Below are 20,155 nucleotides of genomic sequence, written 5' to 3'. Positions count from 1 at the left end.
AAATATGTGTAAAAAAAAATTAAAGGCCAATTTAATATATACATATATATATATATATATATATATATATATATATATATATTAAATTGGCCTTTAATTTTTTTTTATATATTTCAAGCACTGCAATCCTAGAGACACCATCCATGCGACACGAGTGCTAATTCCAAGAAGAGAATCCAGATCTCTGCCCGCAAATAGGGAACAACTGTACATTTCTGCTGCACTAAGCCAACACGATTAGCCTGGAGAGAGGACCCCAAGGGGATTTCGTCGCCACCAGTGTCCAAGGAAGGAGGCTGTTGCCTATGAAACCGTGCCATAACAAACACACATCCCTGGAACATCCCTTACTTGACGTATGTTTAAAATCCGAAGCGACAGGCTTCCCTTGTAGACGGAGCCTGGCTAGCTTCCTATCCCTGCTTTTAAGGGCTGGCTGTGTTCTCAGCACTTAAATCTGCTAAATCACCCTGCTGGCTAATTTATGCTGTCACCTTGGCACAACACATCTTCAAATGAAAGCGTGTGGGAGGTGGGAAGAAGGGGAGGGGAAAAAATAATCTGTTTTCTCTTCCCAGCATCGGTTTTGCTGAGACAGTCTTTGGGAGTGGGTCAGGATTAAGGAAGCTTGAACAAATATATATATATACTGTATATATCGTTCCCAGGTTTATAGGGAGGATGACACACAACTCCACGTCCTGGCTAGGTGAAGGGCAGTAATTGAGTGAGTTCATCTGGAACCTCCCTTGTAATAAGGTGAAAAAGGGGGTGTTGCTCTGTTTTTCTAAGTGTGCGACCCACCCTTGTCTTCCTGCTCATCTGAGGGCCCTGGAAGAAAGGGGTCAAGTCCTTGTACTCCAGAGAGGTCAGAAAGAATGGCAGCGTGGGGGAAGATTTATAGAGCAGCAGGATCAGAGATCTTCAAGCTCTCAAAGGAAGTTGCTGGAGAGGAGCAGAGAGTCCAAGGTTGGAAGCAATCATTTCTTGAGAGTGGAAGATGGCATGGGGAGACATGGCTACCGTTTTCCAGTGTGTGCATGTGCATTTATCTGATGAAAATAGGGATGTCCTATTCCACTTATTACTACAGCGATACCTTGGTTTACAACCATAATCCGTTCCGGAGGTCCAGTCGCAAACCAAAAGAGGTTGTAACCCAAGGAGCGCTTTCGCCAATGGGGCCTCCACAAAAAAAAAAAAGGTTGTAATCCCAAAAAAATGGTTTGTAATCCAAAAAAGGGACACACACTTCCGGGTTTGATGTGGTTGTAATCTAAAACGGTTGTAATCCAAAACGGTTGCAAACCAAGATACCACTGTATTATTATTATTATTATTATTATTATTATTATTATTATTATTATTATTCCCCACCTGGGCGCCTTCCAACATATATAAAAACATAATAAAACTTTAAACTTTTCCTTCCCTATACAGGGCTGCCTTCAGATGTCTAAAGGTTGTATAATTACTTACCACATTTTTTCATGTATAAGACGACCTTTTTTTTCATTTTTTTGGTGATAAATTGAAGGTCGTCTTATACAGTGGTGCCTCGCAAGACGAAATTAATCCGTTCCATGAGTCTCTTCGTCTTGCGGTTTTTTCGTCTTGCGAAGCACGGCTATTAGCTGCTTAGCGGCTATTAGCGGCTTAGCGGCTTAGCGGCTATTAGCGGCTTAGCGGCTTTAAGAAAAAGGAAACAAACTCGCAAGAACTCGCAAGACGTTTTTGTCTTGCGAAGCAAGCCCATAGGGAAATTCGTCTTGCGGAACGACTCAAAAAACGCAAAACCCTTTCGTCTAGCGAGTTTTTCGTCTTGCGAGGCATTCGTCTTGCGGGGCACCACTGTACACGGGTTAATATGCTAAATGTGCAAGGGCTGGTCCTGTGGCAGTAGCAGGGAAATTTCAGAGTGGAGGCTGCTTACCTGCCCTTCCCGGCTTAGGAAGGGTATTCGGTGGGTGACAGTATGCAGTGTGCAGCACCAGTTCCATCAGCCAGAGCGGGGGATCGTCAAAAAGCTGCTCAGCAGCACAGCAAACTTACAAAAGAAGCTCAACAACTGTTGAGGGCTCCCAAAAATAGGGGTCATCTTATACATGGGGTCGTGTCATACACAGAAAAATACTGTACAGTGGTGCCTTGCAAGACGAAAAACGCGCAAGACGAAAGAGTTTTCCATTTTTTGAGTTATTCCGCAAGACGAATTTCCCTATGGGCTTGCTTCGCAAGACAAAAACGTCTTGCGAGTTCTTGCGAGTTTGTTTCCTTTTTCTTAAAGCCGCTAAGCCGTTAATAGCCGCTAAGCCGCTAAGCCGCTAAGCCGCTAAGAGCCGCTAAGAGCCGCTAAGCCGCTAAGAGCCGCTAAGCCGCTAAGCCGCTAATAGCTGCTAAGCCGCTAAGCCGCTAATAGCCGTGCTTCGCAAGATGAAAAAACCGCAAGACGAAGAGACTCGCGGAACGGATTAATTTCATCTTGCGAGGCACCACTGTACCTCCTTGGCTCGGGGGTTGCATAACTCTATACCCTCCAATCTTTATCTGATGAAAATCAGAACGTCCTAAGGAAAAGTGGGACATTCTGGGCTCGAATCGGAAACCGGCTTATGTAAATCCAGGCCTGTCCCTGGGAAATAGGGACTAATAATAATAATAATAATAATAATAATTTATTTATACCCCGCCCATCTGGCTGAGCTTCCCCAGCCACTCTGGGCGGCTCCCAATCAAATGTTAAAAACAGTACAGCATTAAATATTAAAAACTTCCCTGAACAGGGCTGCCTTCAGATGTCTTTTAAAGATAGGATAGCAGCTTATTTCCTTGACATCTGATGGGAGGGCGTTCCACAGGGCAGGCACCACTACCGAGAAGGACCACTGCCTGGTTCCCTGTAACCTCACTTCTCGCAATGAGGGAACCGCCAGAAGGCCCTCGGTGCTGGACCTCAGTGTCCGGGTAGAACGATGGGGGTGGAGACGCTCCTTCAGGTATACTGGGCCGAGGCCGTTTAGGGGTTTAAAGGTCAGCACCAACACTTTGAATTGTGCTTGAAAATGTACTGGGAAGGTCTGCAATGATATTTAATTTGTAAGCTGCCCTGAGTCTCTGTCAGGAAAAAAAGGTGGTGTGTGTGTGTGTGTGTGTGTGTGTGTGTAGTAAAAAGAAAATACAAGACTGGCCTAGGGTTATCCAGAGAGCTTTGTGGCTGAGAAGGGCTTTGAACCTGCCTCTTCTCAGTCCTAGACTGCTGCTTTAACCACTACACTGCATTGCCAAGCTCTACTAAGGGCCGTATCTGACAAGTGCCTGTATTTCCTTGTCATACTATAACTATACAAAAGAAATATGGTAGCCATCGACACGTAAGCCTCTGATCCCACTTTCTCACAGCTTATATTCTGTGCATGCACAATTCCTCTATCCTCCTTACACCAATGCACTTTTTGTCAAATGAAACAAAATGAAAGGACGGCATGATAATACCCCTAAGAAATCAGCAGGGAGGACTGCTATGGCACTAATGCTTTGCATGTCACAGCAGAGAGACGCACAGTGATGCGCATTGAAAGAAAGAGCAATTTACATGCGGCTGAAGAATGGATTATTTAAGCTCAGACAAAGCCTGACTTTCTAGGCATCTTTTTGCTTGTGTTTCTTGACTGCACAAAGTGCTGTTGACATGAAAAGCAATTTTCATGCTTCATAAAAGCCCTGGTGGGCTGGCCTTCAGCGGCTCAAAGATCTTAGCAGCTGCTACTTTGGCTCAGATGGAAAGTGTCGTAGGTGGCTGCTTCTGGCTTTACTACAGACACAAGAGAGAGAGAGAGAGAGAGAGAGAGAGAGAGAGAGAGAGAGAGAGAGAGAGATGCATTTTAAAGGAGGAAAACCATTCAATTCTCTACTTGTCTACTCAGAAGAAAGTGTAAACTGAGTTCAATGGCATTACTTAAGGATGAACAAATCTTTCAATTTCAGTTCCCATTTTTCCTATATGAAATTCAGTTTGCCGCATTTCCATGCCAATCTGTGATTTACTAATCTTTTAAAAGAGTTCGTAGTGAGGGAACAGTAGATGACCCTCGGATGAGGACCTCAGTGTTCGGGCAGAATGATGGGGGTGGAGACGGGCCGAGGCCATTTAGGGATTTAAAGGTCAGCACCAACATTCTGAATTGTGCTCAGAAATGTACTGGCAGCCAGTGTAGGTCTTTCAAGACGAGTGTTATATGGTCTTGGCAGCCACTCCCAGTCACCAGTCTAGCTGCCGCATTCTGGATTAGTTGTAGTTTCCGGGTCACCTTCAAAGGTAGCCCCATGTAGAGCACATTGTAGTAGTCCAAGTGGGAGATAATCAGAGCATGCACCACTCTGGCGAGACAGTCCGCAGGCAGGTAGGGTCTCAACCTGCATACCAGATGGAGCTGGTAAACAGCTGCCCTGGACACAGAATTGACCTGCGCCTCCATGGACAGCTGTGAGTCCAAAATGACTCCCAGGCTGCGTACCTGGTCCTTCAGGGGCACAGTTACCCCATTCAGGACCAGGGAGTCCCCCACACCATCCTGCCCCCTGTCCCCCAGAAACAGTACTTCGGTCTTGTCAGGATTCAACCTCAGCTGCCATCCATCCTCCAACTGCCTCCAGACACTCACACAGGACCTTCACCACCCTCACTGGTTCCAATTTAAAAGAGAGGTAGAGCCATTGATAGCCTTATCCTCCGTGCATTTGTTTAATCCTCTTTTAAAGTCATCCACACTGATGGCCACCAGCGAAATCTATAGTTCAATATGTGCTGTAACTATTAATACTTTTTTTCCCTTTGGTCTATGCTGCATCTGAAGCTGTTCTTCCATGCGGCTTCTTGGGTAGTCAGTGTAAAACTGACGGTGATGGGCAGAATCGCCTTGGGTCCTTGGTGAATTCCCCTTGGAGCTATCTTTTGCGATGAAGTTCCCTGAGATTTCCATAAGGACCTGCTTCCGAGAAAATGGGTTTAGAATGCAAATTGCATCGTATGTGTTTTGTTTCCGCCGCCATCAACACACATGCATCCGCTCACATCCACAAGCTCGTATCTTCCCTGGTTAAGAACATAATAATAATAAATGATAATCTAATCAGCATCAGAGCCACTGATGAATCAAAATTCTATGCATAAAGAATCAATCCCTCCACCAATATCTCCCAGGAGAAATGTTCTGTTTTTTACAAGTGCATAAGAAGTTAATTGGACATTTCGGAATAAAAATGGAAGCCTTGATCCTGCTATAAAAGGTGATAGACTGAGTTTTTAATCTCGAGATTGCTTATTTCGTCCCACCCCCACTTCTTTCTCTCTCTTTTTGGCTTTCCCTATAAACTCGCAATATTATAATAAAGCTAACCGGTAAAGCCTGCAGAGTACATTGTAATTATTCTGCAATATTATGCTGACATGGCAATAAGCTGTAATGAAGCTTGAGCAATTTGTGAAAAATCTGAAGATGACTTCAGGGGGAACTCTTGTTCCATCAGCAGATGTTTTTTATAATAATATGACTATTTAATGTGTAAGTTAATGTTACGTTCCAAGTTCAATTGATAAGAGAGAACCTAAACAGGAGGAAGCAGAATAAGGTGGTAGACTTGACAATAATCCTTCAGGCTCCAAGTGGGCAGTGGTGGACTCTGAGCTCTCAAATTTCTTCTTCTTCTTCTTCTTCTTCTTCTTCTTCTTCTTCTTCTTCTTCTTCTTCTTCTTCTCCAGCGATCACTCGTAGCTGAGTAAGATTGTCTTCCATAAACACGGTTTTAACAGTGAGTCCATGAGTGACCGTGGAGGCCAATTCTGGATCCACACGTCCTTCCACAGTGGGGACATTGGTTTCCGGGCGGGAGTTGATCAAGGTGTGGATTTGCCAAGCGTGCCTTCCTCTTAGCACGTTTCTCCCTTGCATCCTGAGTTCGAGTGTCTTCAAAGCCCATGACACCTTTGGTAAAGGCTGTTGTCCAACTGGAGCGCTCACAGGCCAGTGTTTCCCAGTTGTCAGTGTGTATACTACATTTTTTTAGATTTGCCTTGAGACAGTCTTTAAACCTCTTTTGTTGACCACCAGCATTACACTTTTCATTTTTAAGTTCGGAATAGAGCAGTTGCTTTGGAAGACAATCATCAGGCATCCGCACAACATGACCAGTCCAACGAAGTGGATGTTGAAGAATCATTGCTTCAACACTGGTGATCTTTGCTTCTTCCAGTACACTGGTATTAATTTGCCTGTCTTCCCAAGTTATGTGTAAAAATTTTCGGAGACACCATTGATGGAATCTTTCAAGGAGTTGGAGATTGCCTTTATAAGTGGTCCATGTTTCACAAGTATATAGTAAGGTTGGCAGTACAATAGCTTTGTAAACAAGCATTTTGGTTTCCCTGCGAATGTCCCGGTCCTCAAACACTCTGCACTTCAATCGGGAGAAAGCCGCACTTACAGAGCTCAGGCAATGCTGGATTTCTCAAATTTCAGTGGCGCCCTGAGTGGCACTAAAATTTGGCAACCCTCACTCTTGCGCTCTGTTCTATAGCATTGTTTCGGTGCCCTCTGCACTGCAATGCCCAGTGTGACCGCACCTGTCTATGCCACCCTAACACCGCCTCTGAATTGGAGATCATATTTTTGAACATAGTTTCGCTTTGTAAACAAAAACAAATCTCCATGCAAGAAGCCAAGTAACACAGCAGGGATGAGCTAAAAACCTGCTCCCTGGAGTGCTAGATTTCTGTTTACAGGGAGATTTCTATATGGGAGAGTAATCAAAAATGGTTTCTACCATATTATCACCTCATTCTGCTTTGTGGGCTGTACATCATACGCTGAAGAAATTAAAGCCTATTGTCAGCATGGGCGAAAGAACGGAGCTTTGTGAAAAACAAATCTGTTTCAAAAAGTGAGAGACTTTGCGGTCTATTGTAGCAGAATTGGAGAAGCCAAGGTCATGGGGCAGAAATATGATGGGGAAGAAAAGGAGAAAAATAAGGTAGGGCAAATCCATGGAGAGCCTTTCAGGTAATGACAAGGAGTTTGTGTTGGGAGTATAAGGTAAGGTTACCAGATTTTTTTTCAATGAATCCGGGGACACTTTTCAACTTCAGTGGATTTTCTATGGGGACTGATTTGTAAATCTGGGGACAGTCCCCAGGAAATGGGGACATCTGGTAACCTTAGTATAAGGGCTAAGCTTACCTGGAGCAATGCAGATTTTTCAGGAATTCCGTTTTTTCCTCTCTGCTGCCCCTAGTTGGTTTCAGCATTAACAGTGAAGCTGATGGGGCAGTGCAGGGCACATTGTGAGATAATGAGAGATGACAAAGGCCTGCAGAGTGAGCACACATGTGCTAGACGTTGCTCCAAGAATAGACATTGTCCAGATATTGTGGCCTATTATGAAACAGCATGCTATAAATTCAGGACATGCACAGGTCTGTCTGCAGGAATGATTTAAATACCTATGGCAGCCCTATCAATATATTCTGCACCGAACCTGTTTCGGGGAGTTGTAGTACAGGAGAATCATAATAAAATTCAGACCAAATGGAAGTGGGGATGAGCCCTGTGTGCCTTTGTCTGTAGACTCAGTTGTGGCCTAAACCACTGAGCCTGTTGGGCTTGCTAATCAGAAGGTCAGCGGTTCAAATCCCCACGATGGAGTGAGCTCCCGTTGCTCTGTCCCAGCTCCTGCCAACCTAGCAGTTCGAAAGCACACCAGTGCAAGTAGATAAATAGGTACCGCTCCAGTGGGGAGGTAAACGGCATTTCAGTGTGCTCTAGTTTCCATAATGGCGTCCCGTTGTGCCAGAAGCGGTTTAGTCATGCTGGCCACATGACCCGGAAAGCTGTCTGTGGACAAATGCCAGCTCCCTCGGCCTGAAAGTGAGATGAGCGCCGCAACCCCATAGTCGTCCAGAGGTCCTTTACCTTTACCTTTTTACAGCTCCAAATATAACGTTTTAAGTGCATTATACAAATGTGATACTAGATGGCAATGGTGAGCTTATGGCAAATTCAATATATTTTTCAAAACTTTTTTTAAGGGATTTTCACAGCGTTTTTTATGTGTCTAGATTCCACTTGTATGTGACCCATTATGTGGGCATAATGCAAAATGCTCAATTATTTATCTAGCAAAGCCTGAGGATTGACTAGCCATTTATAAAGCAAATATTAAAGATATATAGAGGCACACATCTGTGTATATACAGGGCCTGCTCCTATTCACGAGCATCTGGGTGTCTTCTAAAATCTTCATTAAAGCTGAAATAAAAGATAAACTATTAACATCCTACTGTAGGGATGAGCAACCAGAGACTCAAAACCAAACCCAGGCCTATATCAATTATGTCCAATTTCAGTCTTGCTGGCACTCAATCATAGGTCCACCCTGTCTCACTTTGCAAATATTTTAAAAGAATGGAAAGTTGGCGCTTGAATCACACACTTTGTACACAAAAGATGCACTTTCCAATGTATGTGTCTCTAAAGAAATGTGCTTTCGGTCTGCATTCTCTATGGAAACAATTGTGTTTCTGTGCACACATTTTGTTATGCAAAACCCAAAGAAGTGCATCATCTGGCTGGGAGTCGCATTCCAATCGGGTCCCAGGCACAACCTTCCCCCCAGCTCAGCTACTTGAAATCCCTTTTATTTGGAGAAACCAGGGATTGCCAGGGATGCCATGGAAAACTGGTACTCTTCCACAGAACTGCTCCCACTCCCTTCATGTGCTACCCATGCCAGGAGCGAGCCGCACAAAAACTGCTCAGTGCTCCAGATGGCCACCTCTCCTGCCCAGATTTTGCATTAAACGAACACTTCTGTTGGCTTTTCCCATTCATTCATCCTGTTGCCAGAAACCTTCCAGGAGGCTGGAATGCTGGAGGCACTGACAAGTCAACGTAGCCACCACCAAACAACCAGAGCCAAACAGAAGGAAACCAAGAAAGGGGAAGGAGATCAGAGGCAACCCTCAAACAGCCAAGGTATGAATCACAGAGGAGGGAGGAGGGTTCCTCCCTGAGCAAGCCAGGACTGCTCCAAAACCAGCCTGCCCTTGGGAGGGGAGAGAAATATCAGAGAAATACCACAAATCAACAAACACCTGCTGTCTGCGGCTCTTGCAGGCCCGCGTAGGATATCAAAGCGGCTTTGTTAGTCCTCCTCCTCCTTTGTTTCAGCAGGTACAGAGGCTAGCCTCCAGGAATGAAACAACCGAAGAATTGATTTGCTGTAACAGAACACGGTCCATGTGGCTTGGCCTTCTGTTTCCGACAGATCCCTAGATCCGGCCACAGGTAGGGCAGGAAGGTGGCTTCCAGGGACAACACCAATGCTCATCACCACTGGGCTGAGGACCCAGATCCCACCAGATGGCAAACTGATGGAAAACCCACCAACTGCCCCATTTTAAGTGGGGCATCACGGAAGCCCACCCCGGCTTCTGTTTCAATCCTGGAACACCCAGTTTCTTGGTCAGGCGCACTGGTGGGAGTGCCAACCAACAGACGCTCACTCTGGCAATCGTTAGCAGCATCACGCCAAAATGCCTTCTGGTCCAGTGTTCTGGCATGACTCTGCTGATCAACAGAGCACCAGATGAGAGTGACAAGAGTGAGGCCAAGTGAGGAAGACAGGAAGGGCAAGGGGGGTGGCACAGGCGGGGAGCGCAAGTGGCGAGAGGGGGTGTACACAGGGATGCCAACCTGAATAAAATACTGGGGGAGCAGGTAAGCCCCGCCCCACATCATCAATCGCATGACACGATGCACACGCAGCACTTGAATGGGAATGCTTATCAGCTTTTGGGGGGATGGCCCCCTCAAATATTTTATTTGGGGGCTGAAGACCCACCAGCCCCTAGAATTTGACTCCTATGGGTGGGGAGGGGAGGTGGGGGCAGCATGGAGGGGGGGTTCCAAGATTTGGTTTAGATAAAGTTGGAGGTTATGAGATTGCGGGATCTGTTGCACGAGGAGATCAGATTCCTGAAAGCTGAGGGCTCACGAACAGTGTCTTGTCTCGAAAGCACCATTGTACCCTTGCACATCTGGTGTTCTTGCCTGGTGTAGTAGCGAGCTCACTGAACTTAAACCAGAGGGACCTGGGATTGAATCCTCCCACAGCTGTGATGGTTTCTGAGAGATGGGATGGATCATTCCCTTGCAACTGAACACAGCTTACAGGGTCACTGAGAATAATTAAATTGGGAGTGGGAATTGTGTATTGTATCCTGGGTATCAGGGACGTGGGTGGCACTGTGGGTTAAACCACAGAGCCTAGGACTTGCCGATCAGCAGGTCGGTGGTTTGAATCCCCGCGACGGGGTAAGCTCCCGTTGCTCGGTCCCTGCTCCTGCCAACTTAGCAGTTCAAAAGCACGTCAAAGTGCAAGTAGATAAATAGGTATCGCTCTGGCGGGAAGGTAAACGGCGTTTCCGTGTGCTGCTCTGGTTCACCAGAAGCGGCTTAGTCATGCTGGCCGCATGACCCGGAAGCTGTATGCCGGCTTCCTCGGCCAGTAAAGCGAGATGAGTGCCGCAACCCCAGAGTCAGCCACGACTGGACCTAATGGTCAGGGTTCCCTTTACCTTTACCTTTATCCTGGGTATTGTTTAATAAAGAGTACCCTGAGTTCTTTAGTGGAATGGCAGGATATAAAATGACCTGCCCCTGGATGTTGTCAGAAATGAGTTTTGTGGTCTAGGAGAAGCCAGAAAAAATTGCCTAAGTGGTCACATCTGGTCCAGCGGTCACTCTAGGGAATGGTCCAGTTCATTGTAATCCCAATCCAGACAAGGGAGGGGAAGCAAAAGAGGCCAGCGCGTTGAATCAGGAAGGATGGATGTATAAAGTGACAGCAGGAAGGAAAGGGCAGGAGGTTTTCCTTAGGTCTGGCTAGCCCAAGCCTCTAGCTCAGAGCAGATGGAATGGGGCTTGTTGTGGGTCAAGAGTGAATGACAGGAGGAAGCCACTAGAGGAGGAGTAGGATGAGGGGCATATGTCAGGGTCAACGATAACATCAGAGGCTGAATTGGGGTGGGGAGATTGTATGTCCTGGGAGGAGAGGCATGATAAGAGGATATTAGGACCGCAGCTTGCATTGAGAAGAAATGAAGAAGAGCAGCGCATGTTCATTGCAAACAAATTACTGATCTGGTCTGATTCAGGCGCAACTGATCCTAATTAATCCATCTGGCCCCAGAGTAGGCAATTTAACAATACAGCGGGGTAAGAGATCTCTCCCCACACCCACCCACAATTATGCTTACTTTAAGGACCAAAATGGTTAAGATAAAAATAACATTTAAGAGAATGAATTTGAAGATTAACAAGGATTTTTCTGCAGCCAAATCTTCTGAATCCATGTTTGGTTCACTCGGCAATTTCAGGAACTGCTTTCAGGTGTACAGTGGTACCTCGGGTTAAGAACTTAATTCGATCTGGAGGTCCGTTCTTAACCTGAAACTGTTCTTAACCCGAAGACAACTTTAGCTAATGGGGCCTCCTGCTGCCGCTGCACGATTTCTGTTCTCATCCTGAAGCAAAGTTCTTAACCTGAGGTAATATTTCTGGGTTAGCAGAGTCTGTCACCTGAAGCGTATGTAACCTGAGGTACTGCTGTAGTTCAGAGGCTTTTGAACGAATTCAATGAACTGCGTTAAACTAGTTCATTCCAAGCACTGCTTTGGATCCTCATCCTTCCCAGAAGCCAGGAAGGCTGAGGAAGAGGCTGAGCTCCTTTCTCCTGGCTTCCAGACCCGTTGTCTTCTGGTCTACATGGGCAAGGAAAAAGGAGCCCCAGTACAGCACTGGTTTCAATTGGGCACAGTCTATCTGGAAACAGTCATCACCTAGATAGCTGCTTGTTTATAGAATTAAAGGCTCCCTCTTCCTCTCGGCTGTTTTTGTTTTGTTTGTTTTTAAATTCGCAGAGGGGATGAGAGCAGAAAAACAACTAAAAACAACACAGGCCTGAGAACAAGTGCTTGGACTCTTAAGCAAACCCCATCTGGCTGCCAAACCACACATGAAGAGGAGAAAGGCTATTTATCCTTGAGGGCTAGGCAGCAATTTAGCTGTCTAGAAAAACAGTAGCTCTGCAGGAGGAAAACAAACAAACAAAAGAATCAGCCTGGCCATCTGAAGCTCGGGCTGCAGTCCTTAACCCTTTCGTACACAGGGCCGCAGTGGTGCTCTGCTTTCCAAGAATGAACTGTGTTGGGTCGTGTGTGGTTTCTTCTTCCAGCTAACCCAGGTTGCCATAGTGGTGAAAGAACTGCAATGATCTTCTGGGGCATAAAGCCGATTTACCATGATCAGAGGCCTGAGACTCATTGATCAACATCTAGTGTGCTCAAGCCTTGTAGCACTTGTCAACAAGGGATACAACCACAAATAAGGGGGCCACCACCGAGAAGTGACTGCTCCACAGGCCTTACCCAAAGCAAATTGCCAGTGTGGGAGTGACAATCTGAACTGGTACACAAGCATATGAATTGGGGGGGGGGTGTCTTTAAACCTCTGCTCCTCCCCACTATGGTCTCAATCCGGATTTGTTCCCACGCCTATAGTTTGCGAATGGGAAGACTCCCATTTGCTTCAGTGGAAGCTCCCCCAGTCATGCCAGCAGTAGACATGGAGGACAAAGATTTAATGCCCATCTACTCCTCATGTTAGGGTCTCCCCACACTGGCAATATGTGTATTTAAAAACACCATTGCATTAATGCATAGCTAACATGACCTGTAGTTTGGCCCTTAAATACATAGATGTGCAGGGGTGTGGGGGGTGTTAGGGGAGGGGTAGTTCCTCTGGTGGGGGACACGTCGTGCTTCTTCTGGGGTAGTTTGTCCATCTTTGGTCCCCACCCTGCACTCAGATCCCACCTGTGGCTCCCAGAAGCTGTCAGCATGCCACAGTGGCTGGCTAAAGCAGGTTAGGGCAGCCAATGGGTCTCAAACTCTGGGTGAGTTAGGCACTTCCCCTGCATGTGAAGACAGGCTCTGGCAGATTGAGCGGACGAGAGCAATAGTGGGTCCAGTGGTCAAGGTGGTTTCTGCAAGTGCTGTAGAAGGAAGTGAGGAGCAGATGGCGCTTGTCAACCTGGGCAGGTAACCCATCCAGGAGAAGGAAAACTCTGACCCTAAACCTCCACTGCCTTGCAGGATATTTTTGGGAGAAGAAAGGGCTAAAGTGGAGTCCCTGAAACAGTTGGATGGCGTCTTGTACTCCTCCTTCCAGCAAGTCCTGCAACCAAGCTGGTGCCAAACTTTTTGCTCTGCTTTCCTTTGGACCACATCAGCGAGGCTGAGAGGCGAGTGTTGTCATCTTGGCAACCCTGTGGCCTTCATACACACTGCCCAGGCCTCCACCCCAGGGACGTCACTTTGGTACTGCCAGTGCACCAAACTTGATTCTCTCCAGATGTTGTTGGGCTGCAACTCCTATAATGCCTAACCATTGGTCACATTGGCTAGGGCTGATAATAGCTCTCCAACAACATCTGAAGGGTGCTAACCAGTACTTTTTTTCCTTAAAAAAATGTTTAGGGGTACTCTCTCTCTTTCTTTTTTTTACCAATTTTCCCCCTGTTTTTAATTACCATATATACTCGAGTATAAGCCGACTTTTTCAGCACATTTTTAATGCTGAAAAAGCCCCCCTCGGCTTATACTCGAGTGAGGCAGGCGGCGGCAGCGGCGGAGGGATGAGCGGCCCAAAAGGAGCCCTTTCTCGCCACTGGTCCCACCACCACCGCCTGCCTCTCTCAAGGGCAGGCACAGGAGCCGCGGTTGGGAGAGGCGCTGCACTGCGCTGTGCCTCTCCTAACTGCGGCTCCTATGCCTGCTCTTGCGAGTGGCAGAGGTGGTGGCAGAGGAACGAGCAGCCCGAAAGCAGCCTGCTTGTTCTTCCTCCTCCGCTGCCACCACCACCAGGTTTGTGGTGTTTTGAACTGGCTTATACTCGAGTCAATAAGTTTTCCTAGTTTTTTGTGCTAAAATTAGGTGCCTCGGCTTATATTCAGGTCGGCTTATACTCGAGTATATACAGTAGTCAAAAGCTAAATTGATGGGGTTAACCCAAACCACCTGCACAGTCAAGAGAAGGAGGTCCAGAGGAAAAGAGAGACAGGGTCATTTCCAGAAAGCAGAGGGGTATTCCCTTCTCACTCCAAAGCTTTCCCGATCACCTCGTTGGCTTCCACGCTGATCTGTGCTTCCGCCTTTGCCGCTTCGTCAGAGGCAGACGCCAGCTCTGACAGGGCCTTCTCCAAGTTCGACTTGGCTGTCGCAGCATCCAGCTGATCCACTTCCTCAGCAAGCAGCTGGACCAAAGAGTCTGTGTTCACTGTGATGGAGCTGCTACTAATGAAGTATTTTGTGGAAGAGCTGTCCTCGGCAAAGACCATCACAACTCCGGGCCTCAGGACTTGCAAGGTGGCGACATGGGCGGCCAAGATGCCGAAGGACCCACTCATCGTGCGGACGTCAACTTGCTTCACGTTGGCCCCATTGTAGAAAACCTGGGAGGGCGAGGCGGAGGTGAAGGCCATCTGGGCCTGCCTGGCAGCAGTGGCCTCAGCATAGTGCCTGGCATTTCCTTGGGCCCTGGGTCCTCTCATTTTGACTCAAGAAAATCACTATTTTATAGTTCAAATCAAGGGAAATAAATACAGTCAATGGACAAAAGTACAAAGATTCACAAAATGTTTAGGGGTATGCGTCCCCCCAGAAAAAAAGCACTGGTGCTAACCCTGGTCTAGTAGATGGCTGCCTTTTAAAGTGCTTTTGCAACCTGAGGCCATGGCTTTTTTCTATAAATACAAACCAAAGATACATTTAGAAATATTTCAATATATGTTTTCCCCCTAGGGACTGACACAAGCTGTAACATTTAAATTATGTTAGGCATTCTCAAAGTTCACACAGTTCTAAAAGAGGGTCTATTTGAAAATACATAAGTGCAGAGTTGTTTGCTTCTATATTTATCTGTAACGTAGTGTTCCGTGATTTCTCCCCTCCCCCCCCCAAAAAAAGCAATGGGAAGATCAGAGCAGCTCTTGCAAGCAAGCAAGGACCTAGGTAAGCAATCCAAGTTCCAATGAACACCAGCACCTTGAAATATTAAACAAAACACTTCTTGTCAGCCATACCCCAAACCACAACATCTGTGGCAGGCAACACCGGAGAGTGTGATTCTCATTCCAGGTGCTCTGAATAGCCCAACTCCCTTTTGGGAAGTTGGAGAATTCCAACATAAACAGAAATGGAAATTGCTGGTGTCCACTTATTTTTACCATGTCTAGAATAAAAATCAGTCACAGAACCATTGAATTGTAGAGCTGAAAGGGACCACGGGGGTCATCTAAGTCCAACTCCCTGCAATGCAGGAATCTTTTGTCCAGCATAGGGCTCAAACCCACGACCGAGAGAGCAAGAGTCTTATGTTGGACCAGCTGAGCTGCCATTTCACCATCAAATACCATTGCTATTGCTCCTGCTGTTGTTTTCAGTCTGCTAACAGTATGTAATTTGGGACACACGTACATCCCATTTGCACTGAAATCAACAGTGCGGAATAACATAATAATACTGTAATGGATTCTGCCACAGCAGATAGCAAGATGAATAAGATAGTTTTTATCAGAAACAGAACTGCAGCAGAATGAAAACAGCGCTGCATGGCTCAGAACATTCACTTTATGCTAGCAGCATCTCTCACAACTCTAATATTTATCTCATAGTTGCGGTACAAGCTTGCACCAACAGTGAATTTTAGTGTCACCAGATAGTATCTGACTATTCAAACAATTATCAACTATTTCCCAACCAATATTTGATGCCAATGTTTGAAAATACAGCTATACCTTGGACCCCAAACGCCTTGAGTTTTGAACATTTTGGCTCCCGAAAGCTGCAAACCCGAAAGTGAGTGTTCCGATTTGCGAATGTTCTTTGGAACCCAAACATCCAATGCAGCTTCCACGGCTTCCAATTGGCTGCAGGAACTTCCTGCAGCCAATCAGAAGCCGTGCCTTGGTTTCTGAACATTTTGGAAGTTGAATGGACTTCCTGAACGGATTCCATTCAACTTCTGGGATTCCACTGTATTTGGTAGCTGACATGATATGGTGTTTCATATTTGACAGTTGACATATTTGGCACAGTCTCTCTCTCTCTCTCTCTCTCTCTCTGTGTGTGTGTGTGTGTGTGTGTGTGAGAGAGAGAGAGAGAGAGAGAGAGAGAGAGAGAGAGACTCCTCCCCTTTCACTTAACACGATAGCCATTGTTTTATCTGAGTGGATGAAATGAAAAACAACATATTTTAAGCAGGGATGACAGCCTAACTGTGGAACTTGAAAAGCCTGCTCCGCTGGTTTTTCTCTCTGAAAAACATCACTGTTATTATAATGCACATTATGTAATAGTGGAAAGACAGAGCCAGGAGCTCAGCAGATGTCTTTTCCCTGTGACCCTTCCAGGCACCCCAGAGCTCAGCTTCCCGCACTGAGTCACATTTCCTTACCAACCTTCCTATGTATTACAATTGGAATCATAAGTGCCAATGGCCGCTGGATGACTTTTACACCTTGCCTCTGGTCTGAGGATGTGGAGCTAGCTCACTCAGAGCTTCCATGCGGAATGCAGAAAAGGAAGTTCTTTCCCCAAAGGGGAACTGGCGTTCATTCAAAACCTATCTTTACAAACATCTCATAGTTGGGGCATGCTCCCATTTTGCAACCAAAAAAGGTTTAATACGAATAAGGTGGGAAATTCGCACCTACTAAAGTTTCTCAATCTTTCATGTGCCTCCAGATTGCAAGGAGGCAATCCCAGAGCAATAACTCATGCAGAGATATGGCAGGCAGCCTCCAACATGGCCAAGGAATCTACTTGTAGCAACTGAAGCATTCAGCTCCATCTCACACAGGACTGTGGCAGATATAGCTTGCTGTAGTGGAAGCTGATTAGGAGGGCAAGCCCAGAACAGTGATTCACACAGGGATGCATCAGGTGGCCTAAACCAGGAGTGGGTCATTCTCCTACATCTCACCATCAGAAGGGATTGAATGGGTGTGATTAGATCAGTGTAGAGATACAGCAACAGTTACATGCCCCTGGCAGATTGGAAGGACTCAAGCCCAGAACTGTGGTTCACACAGAGATGCAACAGGCATCCTCATCTCTGTGTGGGTACTTTGGTTTCACAGAAGCACACTACTGTGTTCCAGAGCAAGTTTGAGAATCACTTCTCTAAATCAGAGTCAGCTAGTTATACTTTTTTGACTGACTGCGTAAGTTGGAAGGGCAATAGCTGATTGGTAGTGGAAACAGGTTGTATTGAAAAGGTCTTGAGTTAAATCTCCAGGTGAAGTGGTTGGGAAACCCTTGATGGACAGACCCTGGAGAGACACTGCCAGTCAGAATATACACTTCTGAGCTAAGTGGACTGATGGTATATAACTCAGTATATGACAATTCTATATGTCCATAGAGCATGATACAGTGGACGCTCAGGTTGCGAACGTGATCCGTGCGGGATGCACGTTCGCAACCCACAGCGTTCACAACCCACAGCGGCGCATCTGTGCACACGCGGGTTGCAATTTGGCACTTCTGCGCATGCGCAAAGTGCAATTTAGCACTTCTGCGCATGCTCAACCCCCGGTACTTCCGGGTTTCGGTGGGTACATAACCCAAAAAAACGCAACCTGAAGCCTCTGTAACCCGAGGTATGACTGTATTTACTTCTGCCTAAACCTCCTATCTGCCAAAAGTTGAAAAGTGTCATTTTAATGGCACATCCTTTGCTTCAAACTCTCCCTGAACACTAAAAACAGGGATCTGTGACTCCCATCAGCCCCAGCCAGCATGGCCAGTTGCCAAGGATGATGGGAGTTGTAGTTCAGCAACATCTGGATGGCCTTCAGGTTAGCCACGTCTGATGTAAAGGGTAGACACCCAGAAGCTTTCAGGTGACCATAAATGGCTTCCAGTACGCATTGTGGTGCAGCAAGTAGGACACCAAAATGAGTCTCATGTTGTCGCCCAACCTCCAAATTTTGTATAGATGTTCCAGGTCGACAATTTGAGGCCTACAAGTATGGATGCAAGTGTGTGAGACCTCAGACCACACAAAATGTACAAAAACATGCAGAAGGTTATGCCACAACAAATTTGTTAGCGTTCAAATGGGTCAGAGACCTCTTCACTGTTTTTGTTTTTTGCTGCAAGAGACAAATATGGCTCTTCCCATGGGACATGAAGTCAGGAAGATCTTGTTGTGTTTTTAAAACTGCTCAAATGGCAAACAATTACACAGTAAATGGCAGCTGAGCTGAAAGCCCATAAATAGGGCACACTATAAAATCCAAAGCAGAAACATTAACGCGAAAACACTTTATCCAAACTTCCCCTTCTGAATGTTAATTTGTGTTTTCGAAAGCTGAAGCAAATCTCACAGTCATATATACAAAACGGCTCCACTTATACTTGGCACGGGGAAGGAAATTCACTCTTGGCCAACATAAAGTTTGGATTGAAGTGGTAATAAACTCGCCGCATCTGGAGGTGCCCCCTTTGCGTCAGAGCAGCAGCCGCCATTGGCCTGGCTGCTCTGACATCATGGAACAGGAGCACTGTACAAGAGACCCTTTTCAGGGTATGTCAGGAAAGAACAATCTCAGTTCCTTGTGGTAAGTTGTACCACTGCTGACCTCTTCAGCCTCTCAAGAACTGTGAAGGGCTATAGCCTCTCTGGAAAGCACACGCCAACTTTGGTTTAACTCCACCCTCCCAGGCTAGCCATTGGCCCCTTCCGGGATGAAGAAATAAAAGGAGACTTCCTGCTGCACAGGCTCCTGGCTTGAGTGACAAGGTCTACCTGAGCTCCCCCGTGGTTCTAGTCCAGGGGTCAGCAAACTTTTTCAGCAGGGGGCTGGTCCACTGTCCCTCAGACCTTGTGGGGGGCCGGACTATATTTTTTGGGGGGAGAATGAACAAATTCCTATGCCCCACAAATAACCCAGAGATGCATTTTAAATAAAAGGACACATTCTAATGTAAAAACACCAGCAGGCCCCACAAATAACCCAGAGATGTATTTTAAATAAAAGGACACATTTTACTCATGTAAAAACACACTGATTCCTGGACCGACTGCGGGCCGCATTTAGGAGGAGATTGGGCCAGATCCAGCTCCTGGGCCTTAGTTTGCCTACCCATTTTCTAGTCAGACTTTGGCCTATGTGAGCAACAGAGATGACTTTTCCTTTTGTACCATATGACGGACATTTCTGCATACATCGACACCACAAACAGCTCTTGATTCACCATCCAGGCACGAAAGAGACATCATACCTCCAACTGTCCTGTTTTAAGTGGTACACCCCAGAATCACAGAAGCTTTTGTTTGCATCCTGCAATGCCCCTTTCTTTTATTCGGAGCTCTGGAACAACCCTGCTGATGAGTGCCAGAACACTAGACCCAAAGGCATGTCTCTCCTGACACCTCAATTTTGAGGACGAAAATGTTGGAGGGTATGAGACATTGTGGGACACGGGTGGCGCAGTGGGTTAAACCACAGAGCCTAGGACTTGCCGATCAGAAGGTCGGCGGTTCGAATCCCCGTGACGGGGTGAGCTCCCATTGCTCGGTCCCTGCTCCTGCCAACCTAGCAGTTCGAAAGCACATCAAAGTGCAAGTAGATAAATAGGTACTGCTCCGGCGGGAAGGTAAACGGTGTTTCCGTGTGCTGCTCTGGTTCTCCAGAAGCGGCTTAGTCATGCTGGCCACATCCTGGCTCCCTCAGCCAATAAAGCGAGATGAGCGCCACAACCCCAGAGTCGGCCACGACTGGACCTAATGGTCAGGGGTCCCTTTACCTTTACCTATGAGACATTATAGAAGGATCTGGCAACTTCTGTTTCAGTGTATCTGAAGAAGTGTGCTTGCACACGAAAGCTCATACCAAGAACTAACTTAGTTGGTCTTAAAGGTGCTACTGGAAGGATTTTTTTATTTTGACTATGAGACATTGTAATAGCTCAAGTGTGCAAGGCAAGAGCTCTCAAGAAGGAATCAATGCTGGACCACTGAGGGACATAGCCTAT

The 20,155-nt window shown here is 46.5% G+C and overlaps 1 protein-coding gene and 1 pseudogene across 2 annotated transcripts in view; both read right to left on the bottom strand.

The window, feature by feature from the left end:
- Positions 1-20,155, bottom strand: part of RASGEF1B (RasGEF domain family member 1B) — a 260,591-nt gene that overhangs the window by 137,798 nt on the left and 102,638 nt on the right. The gene's annotated exons all lie outside the window — the stretch shown is intronic.
- LOC308485980 (ATP synthase subunit delta, mitochondrial pseudogene) lies at positions 14,148-14,664 on the bottom strand (annotated as a pseudogene). The gene has a single exon. The product of its transcript is annotated as an ATP synthase subunit delta, mitochondrial pseudogene (transcript).

This window comes from Podarcis pityusensis (genome assembly GCF_964106645.2).
Source record: "Podarcis pityusensis genome assembly, chromosome: 9".
Classification (NCBI taxonomy): Eukaryota; Metazoa; Chordata; class Lepidosauria; order Squamata; family Lacertidae; genus Podarcis; species Podarcis pityusensis.
Note: the sequence above shows the minus strand (reverse complement) of the source record. Positions and strands in the feature narration are given on the sequence as shown.